A 23,114-nucleotide genomic window follows, 5' to 3' on the forward strand; every position below is an offset into this window, starting at 1 on the left:
CTCCATAAACTTGGCATGCGAATATTTTACACCATTCTTTTTTCATTTTTGATGTACCGTGCATTAAAGTTGAATTAATACAATAGCATAAACAAACAACAACCATTGGAATTTATCCGGAAAATACGAAGTCAAAAATATAACGAACAATAGTTACAATAGTTCTGCCAAGCAGTAACGCTAACATTACTATATAAAATGTACATAAAAATATACATAAATTCAATCAGAAAGAAGATATCCATAATACGTGAGGCGCACTATAAGTTTTCGGAATGAATAAGAAATAAATACAATGAATGGTCAGAAATGAACTTATTGTTTCTCAAAATATTCTCCGTTAGCGTTAATGCACTTTTTCATATGAATTTACTAATTTTGAAAACATTTATGCTACTCCTCCGTGACAATCTCTGAAACGTATTTTTCACCCTCTTCAGGTGATGAAAATCGTCGACCGCGTAACTGGTTCTTAATTTTTGGAAATAAATAAAAGTCACGAGATGCCAGGTCGGGACTGTACGCGGGATGGCTCGTAAGGTCAACGTTGTTCACCTTCAAAAATTAATTTGTCTGTCTGGCCGTGTGAGAACTGGCATTATCATGGTGCAAGATGATACGGCGCTTACGGTTATTTTTACGGAGGTTGCCAATAACTTCCGGCAAACAAATGGTCGTGTACCAATCACTATTCACGGTACAACGATCCTCCAAAGTAACAGTAGCCACGTCCAGTTGTATTAATAAAATGAAGTAATCATCCTCATAAAGGCACTTTCCACGCGCACCACTTTGATTGGTTTCGGCTCATCTCAAAAGACCTATACGCTCGATTGCTGCTTTGTTTTGGGATCGTAACTATAAATCCATGTTTCGTCACCTGTTACTATGTCCCACACCAAATTTGACGCCCCTTCGTTGAATCTGGTAAGCAAGGCATTGCACCAAGTGACGCGATCGGTTTTTTGAGCCTCAGTCAAATTGTATGGGATCCACCGAGAGCGCAGCTTTTTCACACCTAAATGTTTGGTAGTTGATTGTATTTAACTCATGCCTATGCCTAAAGATACCCAAATCTCATGGTATGTCACATGCCTGTCTGTTTTGATCATACGGCGCACAGCATCGATGTTTTTGTTGTTCACAGCAGAGGACGGGCGACCATCACGAAATTCGTCACTAAGATTTACACGACCGCGTTTGAATTCTGCAAACCAGCTGTAAATAGTCGTCAAAAGCAGTTTGAAGCCGAGCAAAGCTCCGCTGAGCTGTTAAATTACACTTAAAGTCGCAGAAAATCATACTATGAAAATTTTCACAAGTTAAATCCATGGTGATGTAGACAACCAATTTCTAAAATGACGCCACAATGTAGAAACAAGTGACAATCAGATGAAACAAACTGTATTCTACAGCCAAAGAGTTCCATTTTTAAATGTTGTAATTACTTTTTAAATATTGTTTATGTAAGTGGCCAGTTCCAGAAACTTATAGTGTGCCCTATGTACCTATTAGCCTTTGAGCTGAGCCCAAACTCATGGTACCACGATTTCGTTTAACCAAGGTAAACGATTCTTTTTCTTATGTCTTTTATGCAGTTGAAACCGACTTCATGCAGTCGATATCGGCTGCATGAAGTCGGTTTCGATTGTATGAAGCTAATGCGTGAAGTCGTCATCCGAGACCTCGACTATACGAAGTTGATAACGACTTTATGCATTAACTGCATGCAGTCTGCATGCAGTCGGTATCGACTGCATGAAGTCGGTTGCGACTGTACGTAGTTAAGGCGTGAAGTCGTTATCCGAGACCTCTACTGCATGCAGTTGATAACTACATCACGCATTAACTGCATGCAGCCGATATCGGGTGCATGAAGTCGGTTTCGATTGTATGCAGTTAATGCGTGAAGTCGTTATCCGAGATCTCGACTACACGAAGTTGATAACGACTTTATGCATTAACTGCATGCAGCCGATATCGGTTGCATGCAGTTTTTTATTTATTTTGAATACTTACCATAGATCGAAACATTTTTGGTATCTAAGTACGCAGAAGCTGTATTGAAACTCGTAAATAGAACTTTTTAATATCAACCGGTATCTTATTAGAAGTTTATACTTATCCATTGCCCATAAAATGAATTTCTGACTTTGTAAAGACGGCTGTTAAGAAGACCAACTTTATTTTTATTCCTCGTATTTTAATATTAGGTTTATCACTATTTTTCGTACTTATTCTTTATTTCATTTCATTACAATATTCCTTCTCAGTTACCACAAAAATATATATACGACAGTAATGCAAGGAGATTGAGATATTGTAATATTTGGTATTCACATGTTTTTTTACAGCTAATGGGAGGTGGATTTAAAAAAAAGCATAGGTTATACGAGATTATAGAACATACGTAGGTATCCAACATCGTTAATATAACATAGTGTTTCGTTTGTGACGTCATGGGATTGCCAAAACGTTATGTTTTCACAAAACTGTTTATGAAAAATAGTCGCCGAATTTTTTTTATGATAACAAGTGACGGGACAAGAAAAGACCTGTGCCTAACAGTTGCAGTGCCACTCAGAGCTTTAAATCGCAAAGTTCTGAGAAGCACTAGGTGTCGCTATGAGTCATAAGTTGACAAATCTCATAATAATATGCCTCTTATTTCACCAGAACCCTTGCCCTTTGCCCTTCAAAACCGGAACGCAGTAATGCCCACATTACCGCTTGGTGGGAGGAATAGGTAAGGTGGCAGTACTTCCCTGGACGAACTCTTTCACAAGGAACTAAGCTAAGAAGACTGGAAGCGCTTTATTTTAATTTTCATTTAACAATGCGCTACCAAAAACACTTCCGCTATCATCTAACTATACTAAAATGGACAGCCTTGTCACCTTATTCCTTAACTAGAAAATATGTGCAAATACGGAGCTTGGTAGGTAACGTTTAACAATAAAGAGTACAAAAAAAGTGTATGGAATTTTCTATAGTGGCGTGCGAACAAAACACCGTACTCCGTAGCAAGCAAGCGGGTCGACTGACGGCGGAGAAAGGTGGGAAAATTCCTAAGAGACCTACTTGGTGATAGTTGATTGGCTTTATATGGCTAGAGAATATTGTAAATCCTATATTTATTAAAGTATACGTATATAGACTTGAACTTTAACTGTACAGTCCCTTTCCTGGAATGCTCGAGGGATTGAATACGCGGAAGATAATTTATTTCTCCAGTTATTCTATTTGCCTTTTAACTTTCTTTGAATTGACGTTTTTTTTCAAGTCTATGGTCTAGAGTCTCAAAATCTTAGAAGATGGAAAGACTCAAAATCGACGAAGTCGAGATTACGGCGTTTAACTTAAAAAAAAAAAAGAAACAGACCGGATTTTGTAGTCACGCTTTTAATTACTGCAACTTTTAAGGCTGACGCTTCATAGTCCTGCACAAATAAAAAAAAATATTGCAAAGATAATTAAATAACTAAGATATCCACTTCGGTAATTATGACTTATATAATAAAGTGATCTGAAAAGCTCGTAGAGTAGATGTATCTATTTGCCAAGTTTTATCGAAATCGGTTACCGAAAAGTGACCGAAATTTCATTCGGATTCATTTCCTAGTTTGCCACCCTTAGAGGTGGAATATTTTCTTCAAATTTAAATGGGACCAATATTGCGGTACTCTCTTTCCAACAAAAAAGAATCTTTGAAATCGGTTCACAAATGCTGGAACATACACACACAAAAAATACAGTCCAATTGAGACCCTACTCCTATCTTTTTGAGTCTGTTATAAATGAACGCCTTTAAACTTGGAATTATCTATAGCACATGTGTAGTTTTAAATAAATGTAAAAAGTATGCTAGATTACTATAATTTAAGTACATTAAAAATATTACTAGTAATAACTAAAACTTTTATAATAAGTAATTGCATGAACTGTGCGTAGTCCATTCAATATTAAACATCCTGGTATCGTGTGGCCTAAATAACACCGTAGGTTAATTAGTTTTGTACCCATATTTGGAAGTTACATACATCGACAATGTGACCTATGTTTTCCTATGTTTATTTAGACGAGTAAAAATAATGCTTTCCTATGTCGTCAAAATTTAACGTAATAGTTGTGGCAGAATTCCAAAAAAAAAAACAGACAAGTATTTTTTTCTTTTTTTAAAATGTTGTTTCAATTATCTAGCGAAAACAACTTGACATTGTAAAAAAAGTCACCTTACCTTATCAAATCGGCATTTAACGTTGACGTGTTAGCTATTAACACAAAAAGAGAAAAATATATTTTGGTCGTAACACACGCTTGGAGTACCAATAAACCATGTTAAACGTAATCAATTCGATACGGCAGCTAAGTATAAGATGTGCTATTAAAAATCACATTTTACTTATGTAGTATTTATTCAATTTATATTTCCCTACATTCCAGTTAAAATTCCTTCTCAAAGCCAGAGGTGGTCAGTTCAAAGCAATCATTGCATCGACCCGCTCTTGCAAAGAAAAAAAAACGATACATTTACTCAGCGATCGTCCACACAAATTATAATCGAGTTACAAAAATTGTATACTGTAATGTAATCTAACACGGACAAATATCGACGTGTTTTTAAAAAACACGAGTAGCTAATGAGAATGTTATGTTTTTGCCTGTCCATTATCAGCATAGAGCTAGAAATATTTTAACTACCTACCCATACCTAAGTGCCTTGTCAAACAATTCAAAAGTGATTCAAGGTCTCGAAAAATTTCAAATGAATTTTTAGATTATTGATTCTAGCGAGCCGGAGCTAGTGACTACACAATTTTTATATAAGTCATACAAAAACACACACAGGGGCACAAATTCATACGATAACTACACATACGGGAAGTACTCACACTAACACAAAGTATACATACCGAACACCCGCTCTCTAGGCTATCTATACATTATATTATAAAAAAAACTTCAAAATAGTATGGCTTCGCTCACTTTCTCAGAATACGATACGAAAATAAAACATTAAAGTATGAAGACTGCTAAGCAATAAAGTCGAGAATGCTCCGCACAAAATAATTTGCCATCTTGTTCGCACAACCGAACGCTTTCGAGTTTTCCCGCTTATGATCCAACTCAAAATACGCCAAAAATGACGTCGAGCCAATGTTGTTTCGAAAACAGTGTCTCGCGTTTCTGTCTGCGGATACCGCGTGCCCGCTCGCTACTTATTATTTGGAATTTTCCAATCGACTGATTACCGCTGCTCGTCGTAAGTTTTACAAACAAATTCGCGTCCGTTTCGTATTTTTCGCGTTTAGCGCCAAATAGGAAAGTCGTATGTGCTCTTTAATGACTTCGGCGAACGGCAAACCCGATAGGGTTGAAATTCGCGCTATATTCGACGATTAACCGAACAATTTAAAAAGTGGCACCAGCTCTATAATGGAGTACTACAAAAAGTACATGGTAAAATAAGTCGTATAGTAATAGAAAATTCTGACAGCTCGGGACCGTCACAAGAAAATAATGTCGTTTTTATTACATTTTTTGATAAATTATTATTCTAGTTTCAAGTCGGGCGTTAAACGGCCTTATCGATTTTCCTATTTAGCGCGCGGTATTTTGTACATTTTGGAAAGGTCCACGGGCGTGGTGGCCGCTTTTGAAAAAGATTTTAATACGATTTTCTTGGCGGCGGGCGGTCGGGGTCGCTTTGTAAATTGGTAATAATTTTGTTTCATTACACAGTAATATAGTGGCATAGTGTCCTAATATGGTTTAGTGCCGTGGAATGAGCCGTGAGACCATGCTGTTGTGATATTATGAAAATATTCGTGTTTGTAACGGCTAGTTTTCTATTTTGTTTGTATAGTGTGCAAGTGCATCGTACGTGAAAGTACAATTTATAATTGGAATGCCGTATGTGCCTGTTGGAGTGGAGAAATTATTTTACCAGGGTTCCAGGACCTTCGGGAACCCGAAGGGGGCCTTCCAACGTATGTTCTAAATGCAATATTGTAAGTACATAGTTTATAACACATTCTAGAGCATAGAAAGGGCGCTTTTTGACCTTTACTGCGCCCTTTTAAGGCTTGAAACTCATTAGCTGGCAGCTATAATAAATTCCTTGACAATATTACCTAAATTACCTCCTTATCACTTTAACATGAAATCCTTCTTTGAAGTTTATTATAGCCTGGTATGTAATGAAGTAAATGTTTTGATATTGTTCAATGGATATTATTGCTTCTATGTTAATATTAAAAATAACCAAAGTTGTTAATTAAATTTTACATTAAAATACCTACCTAATTAGGTATTCACTATAAATTTAAAAAAAATCATTTCAATAATATGTGCCCTCTAATTAATTTACCTATTCATAATTTGCTACTTTCTAGTTAGCATGAAACGGTTTTTTTAAATATGGAATAGAATATCAAAATGTTCAAGAAGTTCTTGTGAATAAGAAAAAAGTGGTAAATTAAAAAGTTTTAATGGTCATAAAACCATAAAAGTTACTTTAGAATGCGTAATTTAAATAATTCTGAATATTTATAAGTAGATTAAGATAATGTCCCATTACGATGAACATTTGTAGAGTAACCGGTCAAAATGTATAGAGCACACATTGATAGTGCCACGGGAATACACTAATCTTTGTTCATATGTCTTAATTCGATTGTGGACATACTTAAAAAGATCAGAACAAAAATACAAAGAATTAATAAGCATATACAAGAAGATAACCAATTCAATATGTATATTCAACAAGTATGTTAATTAATGTGCACTTATGTTTAGTTGTCAATAACTTAATTTTGTGTATATTATTAAACGTACAGAAGTGTACAATAGGGTGGTACAGATGCGTAAGCAGGCAACCAATGCGCTGGACTGATGACCTAGTTGAAATAAAAAAGGTTGGATAAATGAGAACAACATCCATTCCAAAAAGTTTGGTCTCCATTTGAAGAGAACTACACTTAACAATTAATAAAGAAGAATTTGCAGTATCAGGAGAAAAGATAGTTAATTTTACTCTTGTCCTTTGTCACCCTTTATTATTATTATATATATATTTTTTTATGATACTATAATAATAATAATAATAATAATAACGCTCACACTCAACATAGCCCCGCACTAGGGAAACCCTGTGTCGCGGGTGCCATGGACACACATAGACAACCACAAATTACACCCAAACTCACGAGAGAAACAAATGTAGGCCATACAAATATTTCTCCCAGCCCGGGAATCGAACCTGGGACCTCTGCGTGGCAGTCCGGCATGGTAACCGTTCGGCCACGGAGGCAGTTATACTAAGTCATAGGTTCCCAAACTTTTTGGTTCACTGGCCACTTAGGCATGAAAAAGTTTCAACAGATTAAAAAATTACAAACTACCACCCCAAAAAAAAAACTGGACACAAAAAAATCACAACGAAAATAAATTACATATATATATGTGTAGTGTAGTTTATATAACGCCCCCAATGCTGTCAAGGTCCCTACCTAGTACTCTTCATATCCATTGGAGGGTGGTAGGGACCACTTTGGGAGACTATGTACTGAGTGATGCAATGAACAACTTACCATAGAGCCCACGTCTATGGTAAGCGAAATATCAGTCAATAACAGGTGCAGGGCTACTCAGAGCTTTAAATCACAAAGATCACTCCATGCTCTATGCTCACATTAATGCTTGGCGGCAGAAATAGGTAAATGTATCAGTACTTCCTTAGATGAACACTTTCACTAAGAACTCTATTGCTACTAAATTATTATTAGGGTGGCTTCATCGCAACGAAAAATCCGCGAGTAATCGGGCCCCGATTTTACGAACACCTACCCACAACTCTAAAAAGTGCTACAAATGACGAAGTGTTTTGTTCCCGACTGAAAGGCCTTTTATTGGATAATGAATTCTACAGTGTAGAGGAATTTCTTTTAAAGAAATTGTAATTATCGAGTTCTTAGGTTTTCGCGATTGTTACACATAGGAAATGAAACTATTTTTCCGGATTTAAATCGCGTATATTTCTTTTTTTAAATTGTTTTTTTTGAAATTTTGTTAAATTGTAATTACCTATATTTTTAATTTTGAAAGTTTGTGTTTTGAAAATATTTAAATTTTTATGTGTTGTTTTGTAGTTCATATTTTTCTTTATTTCTCTTTTAATTATTTTATTTTATATTAACATTAAAATTATTATTTACCTTAATGACGATCATGTTAACCCTTGACATTATATTTCGAATTGTGATATTGTGAAATTGATAATATGAAGTAAATGATTTTATTCAATTATATTCTTCATTCAGGGCCTAGGCAGCTCCTCATCACTGCGACCACTGCTGATGATGTATTGTGATCACCACTAATCACAGTTCAGAGAAAAAACTGAAGGACTTTCCTGGCTCTAAAAAAAAGTTTTTATGTTCTTTGGTTGTGGCATGTGCCTTCCCAGTATTGAACTTCATATCATATCATTCATGTCAGGGAGCAGCAGTGGGTGAGGAGATGCACAGGAGTTTCATCTACGTCATGGTTTGTCACCTGTGCCAAACAGTAAATTCATAAAGATGAGAGGGCTATCATTATTTAGGCAAATGAAATACCACAAAAAAAGTGTGAAAAACCACGTCGTTTTTTCTTTTGTCCTTTGTCATGCCAATTATTGAAACATAATGTAAGGTTCATAAAGATGAACAGAGGGTTTATTGTAAGGGTTTATTGTTGGTATATCGTTATTAAGGTATCTAAATGGGGCATCACAAAAGAAGTATGAAAAACAATCAAGTTATTTTTTGTATGTATATATAGTGTGTATTTTTTTTTTATTTAGTCCCTTGTCACCCTTGTCAATTACTGGAACATAATGTAGGTTCATACAGATGAAAAGGGAGTTTATTATATATCACAGCCCCATAAGATACTTTTTATGGATGTATCATAAAAGAAATATGAAAAAACAATAATAAATAGGAACAAGTCGTACGCCTGGTGGTAAGCGACACGCCTATTCATAACATTTGGAGTGCCACTCAGAGCTTTAAATCGGAAAGATCTGAGGGGCAATGCCACTGCGCCCGTCACCCTGAGACATAAGTTGACAAGTCTCATGCCTGTAATTTCACCACAACCCTAACCCTTCAAAACCGGAACACAGTAATGATGACATTACTGCTTGGCGGCAGAAATAGGTAATAAGTGCTATTTCCCTGGATGAACTCTTTCAACCATTTTATGTGTACATTATTGTTCTTTGTTATCATTGTGGTTTTTTATGTGCAATTTAATATTATTTATTTGACATTCAGTAAACTTAATAAGTATCAGGAAAATAGACTCTATTAGTAAATGAGAGTTCCTTGTAAAAGAATTTGTTCAGGGAAGTACTGCCACCTTACCTATTTCTGCTGCCAAGCTGTAATGTGAGCTTTACTGCATTCTGGTTTTGAAGGGTAATGGTGCTGGTAAAACTAACGGGCGCATGGTAAGGGACAAGTTCTGTCAGATTGATTTGGCTTTGTGTTAATAATAATTTGTGTGAACAATGATTGAAACTAGTTAGACGACTACACTGTGGTATTTTTTTAATAATAACGCACACTCTCAACATAGCCCTGCACTAGGAATACCCTGAGTCACGGGTGCCATGGACACACACATCAACAAATTATAACTATAATGTAACCGATCGGCCATGGAGGCAGTTAAAATATAAATATAATAAAGTATTAGGAAATACATCTGTAATGGTAGTTGTAAGAGGTTAGTAATCACAATTTGTTGCTTTACTATCGCATTAGTTTAAACCTTTCAAGATAGTTTAAGTGTTTTTAAATATAAATAAAAAAATTAAAATTCTCAATATATTTACAGCATTCATATGGTGCTTAAGGTCTTAATATCAGGTTACACATATGAGTCTATAGGTTTAAATTTTTATTCACTATAAAATAATAATATATTATAAGAAACATCGATGCCTTGCTTTCTCAAACTCGTTATCTTATAAAGAGTGATATATTCAAGATATGACAAAACATTCTATTTATTTAAATTTTTTTATCAAAGGTGTTAATTTGAATGCATTTCTTTAAAAATAGGTAAAAGCTAGTGTGTCTGCAACATTTGTATATATGCAATCAATTTTATGCATTTCAGTAACTTCATGCTTTAAGATACGAGTTTGAGAAAGTAAGGTGTCGATGTGTCACTTGAAAGTTTGCATTAAATTAAATTACAATGGCATATCTATAAATATAATTACAATGAACACAGTGAATAGCGACATCCCTAGCTGGGCCTAACTGTATAGGTATCTAACTGGGTGACGAAATACTTTCATAGATTTCTCATAGATGGCGTTACGGCTAAAAAGTCGTTGAAAAACCAAATACAAAGATACGACAACAAGCACATAGAATAATTCGTGCGCTGGTTCGTTCCGTGGCTTAGTTGGTATAGCGTCTGCCACGGTATGTTAGAAGATGTCGGTTTGAATCCGACCGGATCGAAGGATATTTTTCTGAGTGTTCGATCTTTGTATTAATAATTATAATTACGATTTATTTATTATTAAGTGTAATTATAATATTATTTTTTATTTGTCATTACAGAATTCACTTAAATTGTACTTCCTAATTAGATATGATTTTAATTTATTAATAAAGAGTTAAATGTTTTTTCTCTTTCTTAAATTATAACAAATTACAGTACCGGCACGCTATGACGGCCGTTTTGACAGATTACAATAGTGAAGTCAAAATTCATTATCGAAAAAAATACAATCAAACGCAAGACGCACCTATAAGTTTTTAGATTTATAACTAGTATTGCAATTAGTTATTTAGGTAGTTGATTAAAAAGTTTTAATAAAACGAAAATAAAAATGTTACTTAATATATCGTCATTTCGAAACTGCTTTGGATGTTTGACGCGAGTTTGCCGGAGGTAGAAGTTGTGCTGGACAGCGATCCCATAAGTGACGATCGTATTAGATGTCATTTTAAAAAATTTCCAAATTCGAAAAACAAATGCCGAGTTGTGTCGTAAAATTATACATCCATAAATTTTACTGCACGTCACTATTGACAACAATGTCCATCAATTAGCTCCTTCAAACAACGTCAGACAAACGTCAAAACGGCCATCATAGCGTGCCGGTAGTCTAGTTCAATAATTTCACAAAAATAAATTAATATGATGGTTAGTAAAACATCATAATACCAATCGATATTGAAAGATTTATCACACTAAACTTATTCAAATTGTTTATTGTTTATTTGCTTCAAACATGGTATAAAAGTTGTAGCAAAAAAAAAAAGGAAAAACAGTACAAATATGTTTTGCATATCCGATAGCATGCAAATGTCTAATAATATTATCTTGATTGACTATTACAATTTTAAATAAATAAGTCACAATTTTCACAGATTAAGTATGTCAAGAATTAAAATAATAATAAAAATAAAAATTCAAGAATTACAAAAAAAAAATATGTCAAGAATTATAAAAAATATTTAAGTTTTTTTTTTTTAAATAATACATAATTATTGTTCCAAGAATTCATTCACACTGTAAAATTTTTTTACAACTAACCATTTGTACAATTCTGTAGTCATTTGTGTATATGTCAGTTTTTTTATTTCATTGGGTAGTTTATTATAAATTTTTATACATGTGTAGTACGGACTTTTTAGGTAAAGAGTAGTCCTAGGTACATGGTCTACAACAAGTCTATTAGGGTTTCTTTTTGCACGTGGGTTTATTTGAATGGCTATTTTGAATAAATGTGGATGCTGCTTGACAAACTTACAAACTTCGAATATGTACATACAAGGGAGTGTCAGTAGGTTTAAGTGGTTTGCATGATTCTCGTGGACCAATGCCGCACATTGCGCGTATACATTTCTTTTGGGCTACAAATGCACGTTTGACGTAAGAGCCATTGCCCCAGATAATCAATCCATCCATATTACCACAATACTTTAACAGAAAAGTCTTACAGTGTGCCCTCTGGAAAGTAAGCGTGATAATTTGATAAAGATAGTCTTCATTGGTTATTATCTCAAGAAATGTTATCATTAACTCATGTAAGAAGTATTATTTAAAATATTTGTACGGCTCTCTGTTTAAACTTCAACATCGTGGATATTGAGGCAGCAAATGAACTAAAAAATTGAAATCGGGGAGCCTTCATTGTGACCATAGTTCTTTTTTATTTTGCCGTGGATGCTCCACAGGTGATACCAGAAAATCTGTGCTTTGTTTTGGGCAAAACTCGCACTGTTTATGTGGTTTTGCTTGTACAATTTATATTCTATGTTGTACATGTACTTTATGCGTACAATGTAGGAAGTAGCAGGAGAGCTTGTGAAAGAGTTTGTCCAGGGATATACTGCCACCTTACCTATTTCTGCCGCCAAGCAGGAATGTAAGAGTGCTAGTGAAAATTACAGGCACATGAGACTTATCCACTTATGTCTCAGGGTGACGGGCGCAGTGGCATTGCCCCTAAGATCTTTACGATTTAAAGCTCTGAGTGGCGCTGCAATTATATGGACAGGCGTGTCGCTTACTATCAGGTGCACGAATAACAATTCGTCGCGTCGCTTGGTATTTATAAATAAAAAAAACCTATTTGGTGTTCTTTCATTAGTTAGGTTCGGAGCTGTTTGTTATATACAGGGTGCAATCGTTAAGAATGCCCAGGTGATTACTCCGTAAATATTAGTGATTATAAAAAAACATTTAAACTGACATAGAGAGTACGTTACCTAATGAGTAAAACGACACCAATAACTTTGTTTAAATAAAACTAGAAAAAAAATATACCCAAAATTTTAACGTTACATTCTCCGTTATATTTGACATGACTTTCGTAGAGAGACTTTAGTTGACCAAGTTTAAGGAGTAACAATAGGTTTTCAGATAACGAAACTGCTTTAAATAAAGTAATTACTGCCTTTTAATTGAACAAAAACAAAGTGATGTTTATTTTTTGAACTGAGTACAAAAAGTTGTATTTAAAGAGCAGTTGTTCCTAACTAAATCCTCTCTACGAATGTCATATTAAATCGTTTTTTTTTACTATTTATTTAGAGCTTTGATTATTATTGAACATGTCAGCTAGGAAAACACTTAATAAAACCCAGACAGATAAATCAAAATATCTTACCAAACATGTACAAAATCGCGCGACATTACTTGTCGGTTCCGACAAAACGGATTGAAATCACCCAACGTTAAATGTACGGAAACCAATCTGTGCAAATAACCGTGCTTTGATAGGCTGTATATATAGGCTGCATAAGCAAATGCTGTACATCCTCAGGAATTCCACACAATTCGCAATTCAGTGTATTCACCCTCCGTATCAAATACAACAATTTGTCTAATGGAACGTGTCTGGGTCGAAGCCTATGTGCGCTGACAATTTCTTTCATATGATGAAACAGAAAATCTTCTACAACCAGCCAAATAAAGTATGATGATGGTTTTTGTAAACACACACACACACACCCAAACACACGCACACTCACCCAACCACACACACACCCAAACACACCTACCCAAACACACACACACACTAACATGCATGTACGCATGAATGCACTTCTCACTTCAAATTACTGTTTTCTTTTTCAAACAACCAATTGTTTTTTTTTTTTTTTTATTATTATTATTTTTCCTAGTTTTTTTTTTATTTTAAAAGTTAGTATGAAATAATAGAGATTGTACTTTGTGACATCGGAAGGTGCTGGTGCTTAAAGCACAAGTTATCTTTTTTTAAGCACCAGCTGTCATATGTTTAGTTTTACATTGCCCTATTTTATAATGCCCTATTTTTATACTTTATACTGTAAGTTTTTGAAATAAATTTATTATTATTATTATTATTAATTTAACCCGTGCTTAATTTTACGTGGCCAAACCAAGGAACACGAGGAGGCTCACCTTGCATGGTTTTGTACTAGATTCCTTTTTCCTGGATCATCATATCAAAATACCCTTTTCAACGAAAATGGGACTTGCTCTTATTGTTTGCGAACACGTCAGAGCGTTTAACGTTAAAATTTTGGATATTTCTAGATTTATTTAAAAAGGTAAGGTACTTTTGATATCAATTTAAAGGTTTTTGGTATCTCTTATATTTACGGAATAATCGCCTGGTCAAAGTCAAATAATGATTTATCCCATAGGTAAAATTTTTACACTTGAAAACGTCATTTTTTAAGCAAATGCTTCTCTCTGAGAAGAACGAGCAAGAAACTCTAGGGATTGCTTGTTTCAAATAATTGTAAATGCTATAGTATACATTTTGAATCATATTTGTGTGGAATCTAGACTCTTGTCTTTCTATACATCTTTATCTAACACGTAGTCTACAGTTTTGTAATATGACTTTTCAATTAAAATACTTTTAATGTAAGTTTTAAACTTAGGAAATGGTAATCTTAATATATGCTCCGGAATCTTATTGTAAAAGCGTACACAGTTCCCTATAAAAGAATCGTTTACCTTAGTTAAACGAAAACTGGACCTGGACACTTAAAGATTACAGCCTGTATTTATTAATATGTACTCTTTGTGTTTTCAGCATTAATTTCAAGAAGTAGGCGCTAGTATAATTTCAATAAGTCTTGAAACAAGATTTTAAAATTGTTACATTATTTTGTACTAAAAACGAAATAAAAGAGATTAATTTATATTAGAATTTATACAACAAGCGGTATCACGATGTGGAATAGTAAAATGTAACACAAAACGCTGCGTCGTCGTGGGTGTACTTTTATAGGACACAGCCAGGGGGAATGAGGGTTGTCAGTAACGTAGTTAGTGATGGGTCAAGATCTGAGCTTCCAGTATGCACACATTGCATGCAGGCATACTAGGCTCTACCTGGTATTGTATTGAGCTGGCTAGCTTTTCGGCTATCATTAAGCGTTTTTTTTAATTGATTTTTTCTTTTATTTTTATTCAATTGTAAATTCTTTTTTCCGTTTGTATTATTAATTAACGTGTTTGTGAATAGATGAATAAATATTTCTTTCTTTCTATGGACTTTGCGGTCTTCCTATATTTATTGAATCGTAAAAAGATAGCGAATCATAAAAAGGCGCCAATTACAAGTTCATTTGAATTTGGAATGTGTAATAAAAAGTTAAGCTTGTAAGATTGTACATTTGAAAGCAGGTTTACATCATAATAAACTAATCATTTGAATATGGAATCTCTTTAGTGCGATATTTCGGTTATACTGCTAGATGGCATTGACCATTTTTGAATTGTTTCCTGAAACAGGGTGTTATAATTTTCCTTTTTGTTATAGGAATGCATGTTTTAGTGACGTCAGTTCGAATAATACGTCTTTTGCATTTAGAAGTGAATTGTCTATAAATAAAAACAATAGTCGTTTATTTGTATGTTTTTCGATATCTTTTGCTGAAAATAAATGCTCAAGTTTATTGTGACAGTGTTATTTTTACGTTAGTAGAGGGGAGTTATAGGTTTGAAGCTTTTGTATGTATGTCAGTTTGTGGCATCTACCACGAGTTTACTGCGACAGTTGTGGCTAGCGACCGCGCTTTTTTTTTTTCACAATTTTGTATGGCAAATTATAGAGCGCACCTAGTGGTCACAAGACGAAACAATATTTTGTATACAAACATTTTACGCGGTCGCCAGGGATAACCATTACTGTAATCTCATGGTAGAGGCACTGACCTCAAAGCGCTTTCTTTATTTCAAGGCAAATTTAATCGGAATGGTTCTCAAGAGTCGATACTGCCTCAATTTGAATTCAATTCAAATGTTTTATTGCATACATGTCGTTAAATTAGTACATACAGTAACAAACATGAACCCTGTAAGGACACAGCAATATAAATTTTTAAGTAAATTCTAAATATATCTAAAGTTCATTTAAAATTATATAAATTAAAATGTCACAAACGCACAAACGCACACGCACACACTCAACATAGCCCCGCACTAGGGAAACCCTGTGTCGCGGGTGCCATGGACACACACATAGACAACCACAACTTACACCCAAACTCACGAGAGAAATAATTGTAGGCCATACAACTATTTCTCCCGGCCCGGGAATCGAACCTGGGACCTCTGCGTGGCAGTCCGGCATGGTAACCGTTCGGCCACGGAGGCAGTCAAAAGTCAAAATGTAGAAATTATTACAAATAGTCAAAAGTACAATTAAGTAAAATGATTAAAGAAATAAATAGTTAAAAATATGAAGATTATTACAAATTGTCAAAGTAAGATTAAATAGTGTATTTGTATAATAGTTGATGCTGTATATACACTACTGATGTTGATGATATATACTAGTGGCTTTATTTTAGAATTTGTTTTTTAACAAACGCATTTGAAGCCATTTGAAAAATGTATATCGCATACTATACGTGTTCTATTTAGTTCAGATGATATAAAAAAATCATTATAGTCCATTTGTTTAGGTACTTAACTAAATGTAAACAATCTTGATACGTCTTTTTATTGAAACATGCTTTACAAATCAATAGGTATAAAAATAGGCATGCAATTTCATATGAAGCTAAGTATTTGTATTTTTTATTTGAAGGTAAGGGAAAATCATTTTATAAATGTATATTTCATTAAATAGACATCTCAAGATTGTTTACATTTACTTAAGTACCTAAACAGATGGACTATAGTGTATGTAAAATACCTATTGAGTACAGCGGTTTTCTTGTAAAATTTTGAGGTAAGTTTGTGTTTTTTTTTCTATTGTGGAACATTTTTGGGAATCGTGTTTTCACACCGTATAATAGTCAGAGTATACCCTCAATTTTACTATATTTTTTTTTCAAAGAGATTTATTCAACGCTTACACTGTTATGCGAAATCAACCAAAGCCGTTTGAGGTTGTATAGACTGTATTATCTGTTCAGATCATCAGCTCGTTGAAATGTTATTGCAGGGACCTCGGGCGTAAAGTGTATATTTATTTCACTTGTTCAATTGATTGGTGACCTTACAGCCTTAGAATATTAACGCATAGAATGATAGTTTCATATCAAACGAACTGTCACAAGTGAGGCAAAAATCAAATTCATGTGGGCTAGTTTTAGTAGTAGGTTAATTTTCGGTTTTAGTGAATATTTATATAAAAATACAAATTGAAACGCGTTACTTCCTTGTGGAATGTGATGTTAGTATCTATTTTATGTTTGTCTGACGTATTTTTACACTCATTTACCGCACATTTCGTCATTTTTAGCTAAAATTTTTGAGCTGTTCGCGGTGCAAGTTGACCTTGAGCATTGAAGGCCCGGCCGCTCGTGTAGGCCCATTGGGCGCGCTTCAATTTGCCTCACTTAGCGTGTGCGGACTAGGTTTCTATGCGTTATTATTCTAAGCATACAGCAATATGGTCATTTTAATCTAATGCTGATTATTCATGTGAGTGTTACTGCATTCCGGTTTTAAGGGTAAGGGTGCTGGTGAAATTACAGGCACATTAGACTTGTCAACTTATGTCTCAGGGTGACGGGACGCAATGGCAGTGCCCCTCAGATCTTTGCGATTTAAAGCTCTAAGCGACACTGCAATTGTTAGAGCCTTTGCACACGTATTTCTACTACTATTTTGACTATGAACGCGCGTCATCTGCGCGTATACCCGCCGCAGACGCGCCGTAGTCCTTATCGCGCATTTTGATAAGAAATACTTTTAATTTTAGTTTCGATTGTTAATTTCAGTTATTTCCCGACTAATAAAGGAATTACCGCTAGAATTATGTAATTCTTTAGCAACCACTAATATAAAAAAGTAAACTTAAAAATTACTTTTTTAACTGTTTGATCAATTGCGATAAAATTGATTGTTTCTAAATGTATTTATCCAATTTCTGTATAATCCTTTTGGTTAATGATAGATTATTTTATCCAAATTACTTGAATACTAGCAAAACTTTTCTGTTAGAAAATTGAACATTAATCTATTCCGTGGATACTGTTCGCATTACTAAATGCGTCTAGAAACATTGTTGTGTATTACGTTTTAAAGAATAAATAAATTAATAAAATAAAGGTACTTTTTGAAATTAAGCAACTACATGAAATTCTAAGTGGAAACTCCAGTGGAGTATATAAGCTTCTTGCTTGATAATACCGTGACTGCGTTGCAGATGTCGCGCATTCGTCAAAAACACGCGTCGTCGGCGCGTATAAAGTACGCTGTGTGCATAGACTCTGATGGACAGGCGTGTCGCTTATCACCAGGCGCATGACCGGTTTGTCTCCTCACTTGGTATTGTACCGCAGGCTGGACAGATTATATTATTATTTTATATTTAAAACTGTGTAAAACAATTAAGAAGGTGGTTTTTGTATTTAGAACTAGATAAAAAAAAGAGAATGGTTCTCATTGATCATCGCAGGTGTTCTGGACAAATCTTCTAGCTGAACTCTCACAGTAAACTCTTATACTCCTCGTTTAAATATTAAATAGTACCTCTCACTGCGCTACAACCACGGCTACGCTCCCACTGTATCATAAAAATAGATGAAAAAAAAAATACTGAAAGTTTCGAAAAATGTTGTTATCTTAATACTTACTAAACTACCAACTTAATTTATGTTTTAGCGAAAACTATTGTTAGCCATTTTTGTCGTGAATGATCTATATAAATTTTAAATTGGATTTTATGCGACTTGTCCGTCCCATCCCTATTATATTACAAATAAAAGAAAAACAAAACATTCAGACCAGAACCAATTTAGAAAAAATGTCTATTTTAGTTATACCAAGTATCGAAGCCGGGATGTCCTTACAAAGCGCCCATTGTGTTAACCGCTAGACTACCGAGGCCGTCGAGTTTGATTAGATAATTTGTAAAATAGGAGCAAGCTTCCTTTATGGAGCGTGCTGCACTCATTTCTTGTAAGATTCCGGTTGATATTCAAAATTTGACATTCACGGGGTTTAAAAGACTCGGTACATGTAACAAAAACTTTTTAGGTTTATTATTACAAATCCCAACAGTGTAAACGTTTTCACTAAAACTGCGCAATTAAAACACTTAAAACTAAAAATTGTTTTTGTAATTATGTTTTGTGGGGTTTCACAGGTTCGTAACAAATAAATACTTTCGCGTCAAATATTATTTTTTGTAATTTTAGTGTAGGTAGTTGCTTTTCGGTTCTGTGTTAGCCTGTGTTTTGTTCAAGTAATTTATCGTAATTTGTCTCATTCTTTTAGTACATTATTGCAGAGGCCGGGATGTACGGGATTGCAGGACGAGTATGAGTTACAAAGACGAGTGCCAGCGAAGTATACGAGTCAAGCAATCTCCGTTCCCGTCGAGGCATATATAGCATTTTTCCCAAACAATGTGGGGAAATAATAAAAGACTAAAGAGAGGAAGATGTTTAATAGAAAAAGTAAAAAAAAATTAATTAATACTAAACGTAATTATTTAACATGTTAGGACAATTACTAAAAGAAAATGTGATTTTTTTTTCCTGGCACATTATTAACTTCTGATGATGATATTTTCGTTATCGCTCTCCTCACTAGCACTCATTTGCGCGACCAAAATAATCTTTATTTCATAGGTAAGCATTATTACACTTGAAATCGTCACAATGGTTAAACTCTACTGCTCATTTGTAAGGCAGAGTCCCCAGAGAACAATGAGCAAGAAACTCTAAGGGTCGTTCTTTGTAAATAACCATTTGAATACATTTATCATTGCAATATTTAATTTAAACATCTTAGATAGAGAATACCTGAAAGAGCTAAACGACTCGCTGCCAAGGATTTTTGTCAGCCAAGTACGCAGAAGCTGTATAATAATAACCTTTAGTATAAAGTTTTTGTTTCACAACAGTTTATAACCTCGTAAATGGCAAATTTTGAATATCGATTGGAATCTTATTATAGAATCGTATACATTGCCTCTTGAGTGAATTTGAGACTTTGTGAAGACGACTGTTTGAAAGAACAGCTGCTTTATTTTTATTCCTCGTATTAATGTTATTCATAATAATATTAATGTTAGTCAGTATTTTTCATTAAAAAAAAAATATTTTGTTATAATTATTAATACAAAGATCGAACACTCAGAAAAAATCCTTTGATTCGAACCGACGTCTTCTAGCTTACCGTGGCAGATGCTATACCAACTAAGCAACGGAACGAACCCTTTTTTTTTTTCGTGAAATTCGTGAGGTCCGCCTGTTCGTAACGTTGCTTAGTTGGTATAGCGTCTGGGACGGTATGCTAGAAAACGTCGGTCCTAATCCGGCCATATCGAAGGTCTTTATTCTGAGTGTTCGATCTTTGTATAAATAATTATAACAAACTAGTGGAGTAATTTCACATAAAAATAATTGAATATAAATTTAATAAAATTTTAAATTAATATTTTTCTTAACAAATAACATTTCCATAAATGTACTGTGACGTTAATGTAAGAATGTTAATCTCTTAAAGTTATCTCTTAAAAAAAAAACAAATTTATTGACTTAACTTAAACTAGGTTACATATATCATTGCTGGTGAACTTCTTTTAAGTATGAAAATACCTGTGTCAGAAGCCACCGCTCCTCAAATCCGGTACAATTATTACTTAGATTAAGTGCTGATCGTATTTTATGTTAATTAATTTTTTTAATCTCTCAAAGTGAATAATCTCCCTATGAAATACAAGAATTTTATTGTATTGTGTTCTGTTTTTTATATGGAACAAGCAATTACTATAATAGTGTATTTAGTAAAAGTTTTAAACTAGTTATATTGCTAATAAACATTAAAAAAAGGAAGTAACTTAGAAATTTGGATTTAGTAGAGGCCGAGCTGCTGGGCTTAAAAAGTTTCCTGCTTATCGGTATTCTAGAGGATATATCACAGAGTGTGTGACGGAATTGCATAATTTATACTAATTATAAAAAAAACCGACCTCAAAAGTTCGTGCAATTATAGAATAGAATACATTGACTTACAATTATATGGACGTCGGGTCCGCGCTAAAAAACGTCCGAACTTATAGGGCGTTAAAATCGTATACAGAGCGTCATTCACGCTCTAGTCTTCGTTTGTTCGACTGACAGCGAAGCAAGCAAAATTAGACAGTACTGCGATGACATTACAATTTAAATTCAACGTTTTAGCTTTTTCATATTCCTTTACATGTCACTACGTTTAAATAGGTTGACTTGGGACATTTTTTTCGTGGTTTTTGTATTAGACCCGTCGTCCATTTATTTGTAAGTCAATGATAGAATACGTTTATTGGCCAGAATACAGTAATTACATATGTCTTAAGTAAAATTAGGTACATTGTATTCAACTTGGTAGCAGATGTGCAAATATTAATGGGATTTAATGTTTAGTCTCTATAGTTTCTAATTAATGTTTGACTGCCTCTGTGGCCGAATGGTTACCATGCCACGCAGAGTTTCCAGGTTCGATTCCCGGGCCGGGAGAAATATTTGGATGGCCTACATTTATTTTTCTCGTGAGTTTGGGTGTAATTTTTGGTTGTCTATGTGTGTGTCCATGGCACCCGCGACACAGGTTTTCCCTAGTGCGGGGCCATGTTGGGTGTGTGCGTAATGTAATGAATTTGTAAATTCTAAGTATTCTTTATTACTATACAAGCAATGTGTCAAAAGCCATTTTGTCAATTGTAATTTAAAAGTATGTGCTTGTAACAATTTAATTTCGTTTGGTAATTTATTGTAAATAATTATTCACATGTTGAGGCAGTTATTCTTTTAAATTACTTTATGGCAACGAGGTTGGTATAAAACAGAGGGTTCCAGACTTTTGTTCTCATAGACCACTTTCAAAATTTAGCTGATTCCGGTGGATCCCCTGCAGCTACATTTCTACCATATTCCCAAAACTCGACAAAAAAAATGTGAAGATTAGATCTAATTATGGAAATTTGCAACGCAAATTGCTGAGTTCCAACCACAAATTAATAGTTTTCGAAAAAAAAGTGAGAATTTAATTAATTGTGCTGTGAGTGGATATCAAAAAAGTAAAGACACGTTGTACTGAATATGGAATGTGCAAGTTTTTACAAGTAACAGTCGCTGAGCTATTGAGGTGAAGTCAAGCCAACATTTTAGTTCTTCACTATCGAAAGCAGATAAATATTTCGTGGACCCCTGCTTACGAATTTTGAACCCCCATTTTTTTGTCGCGCCAACGTAGACCCCCGTCGAGTCTCCCGTGGACCCCTGAGGGTCCACTTGGACCACTTTGGTAACAAAGGGTATAAAAGATTCATAATTTTGTGAACAATTTTAGTGACTAATAATTTAAACCTCGGCCTACGATTGCTCTTATTGTTATCCCTAATAGGCACATATGTGTATCTTGATATTAAGACTTTAAGTATGACCATATGTGTACCATATGAATGCTGTAAGTATATTGAGTATTTTCATTTATTTATTTATATTTAAAAAAAAATATTTTGAAAGGTTTAACCTAATGCGATAGCAACAAATTATGATTACTAACCTCATACAACTACCATTACAGATGTATTTCCTAATACTTTATTATATTTATATTTTAACTACTTCCGTGGCCCAACGGTTACCATGCCGGATTGCCACCCAGGGGTCCCAGGTTCGATTCCCGGGCCGGGAGAAATATTTGTATGGCCTACATTTACTCCTCTCGTCAGTTTGGGTGTAATTTGTGGTTATCTGTATGTGTGTCCATGGCACCCGCGACACGAGGTTTCCCTAGTGAAGGCTAAGTTGAGTGTGTGCGTTATTATTATTATAATATGTGACGTAAACGCCCAGTAGTACACAAGTAGGCATTATAATGAAAATATCACATTGAAATTTAGCGTTATTTATTCTACCTCTATATGACCATAAAGTGTTTAGAAAAATATATTTAACATACAAAATTGAGGCAGTGCTTGCTTGGACCTGTAGGGCTAGCACGATCGGCGCGACTAGCGCGAGAGCGACATAAAGCGCTAGATCTCTATGCGAGAATAGCAGCATGTCGCGCTTTATGTCGCTCTCGCGCAAGTCGCGCCCTTTCGTGCTAGCCCTACTGAAGCATGTAATTAACTTTATGTCAAT

General features: G+C 34.4%; 1 protein-coding gene across 1 annotated transcript in view; it reads left to right on the forward strand.

The window, feature by feature from the left end:
* The first annotated feature begins 5,218 nt into the window (after positions 1 to 5,218).
* Positions 5,219 to 23,114, forward strand: part of LOC113225755 — a 140,297-nt gene continuing 122,401 nt past the window's right edge. The window contains exons 1-2 of the mRNA XM_026458165.1: positions 5,219 to 5,263; positions 5,743 to 5,792. The gene's annotated coding sequence lies outside the window, so the exon portion shown is untranslated. The remainder of the gene's footprint in view (positions 5,264 to 5,742; positions 5,793 to 23,114) is intronic.

This window comes from Hyposmocoma kahamanoa, unplaced genomic scaffold, assembly GCF_003589595.1.
Source record: "Hyposmocoma kahamanoa isolate Upper Pololo Valley unplaced genomic scaffold, ASM358959v1 172, whole genome shotgun sequence".
NCBI classification, from domain to species: domain Eukaryota; kingdom Metazoa; phylum Arthropoda; class Insecta; order Lepidoptera; family Cosmopterigidae; genus Hyposmocoma; species Hyposmocoma kahamanoa.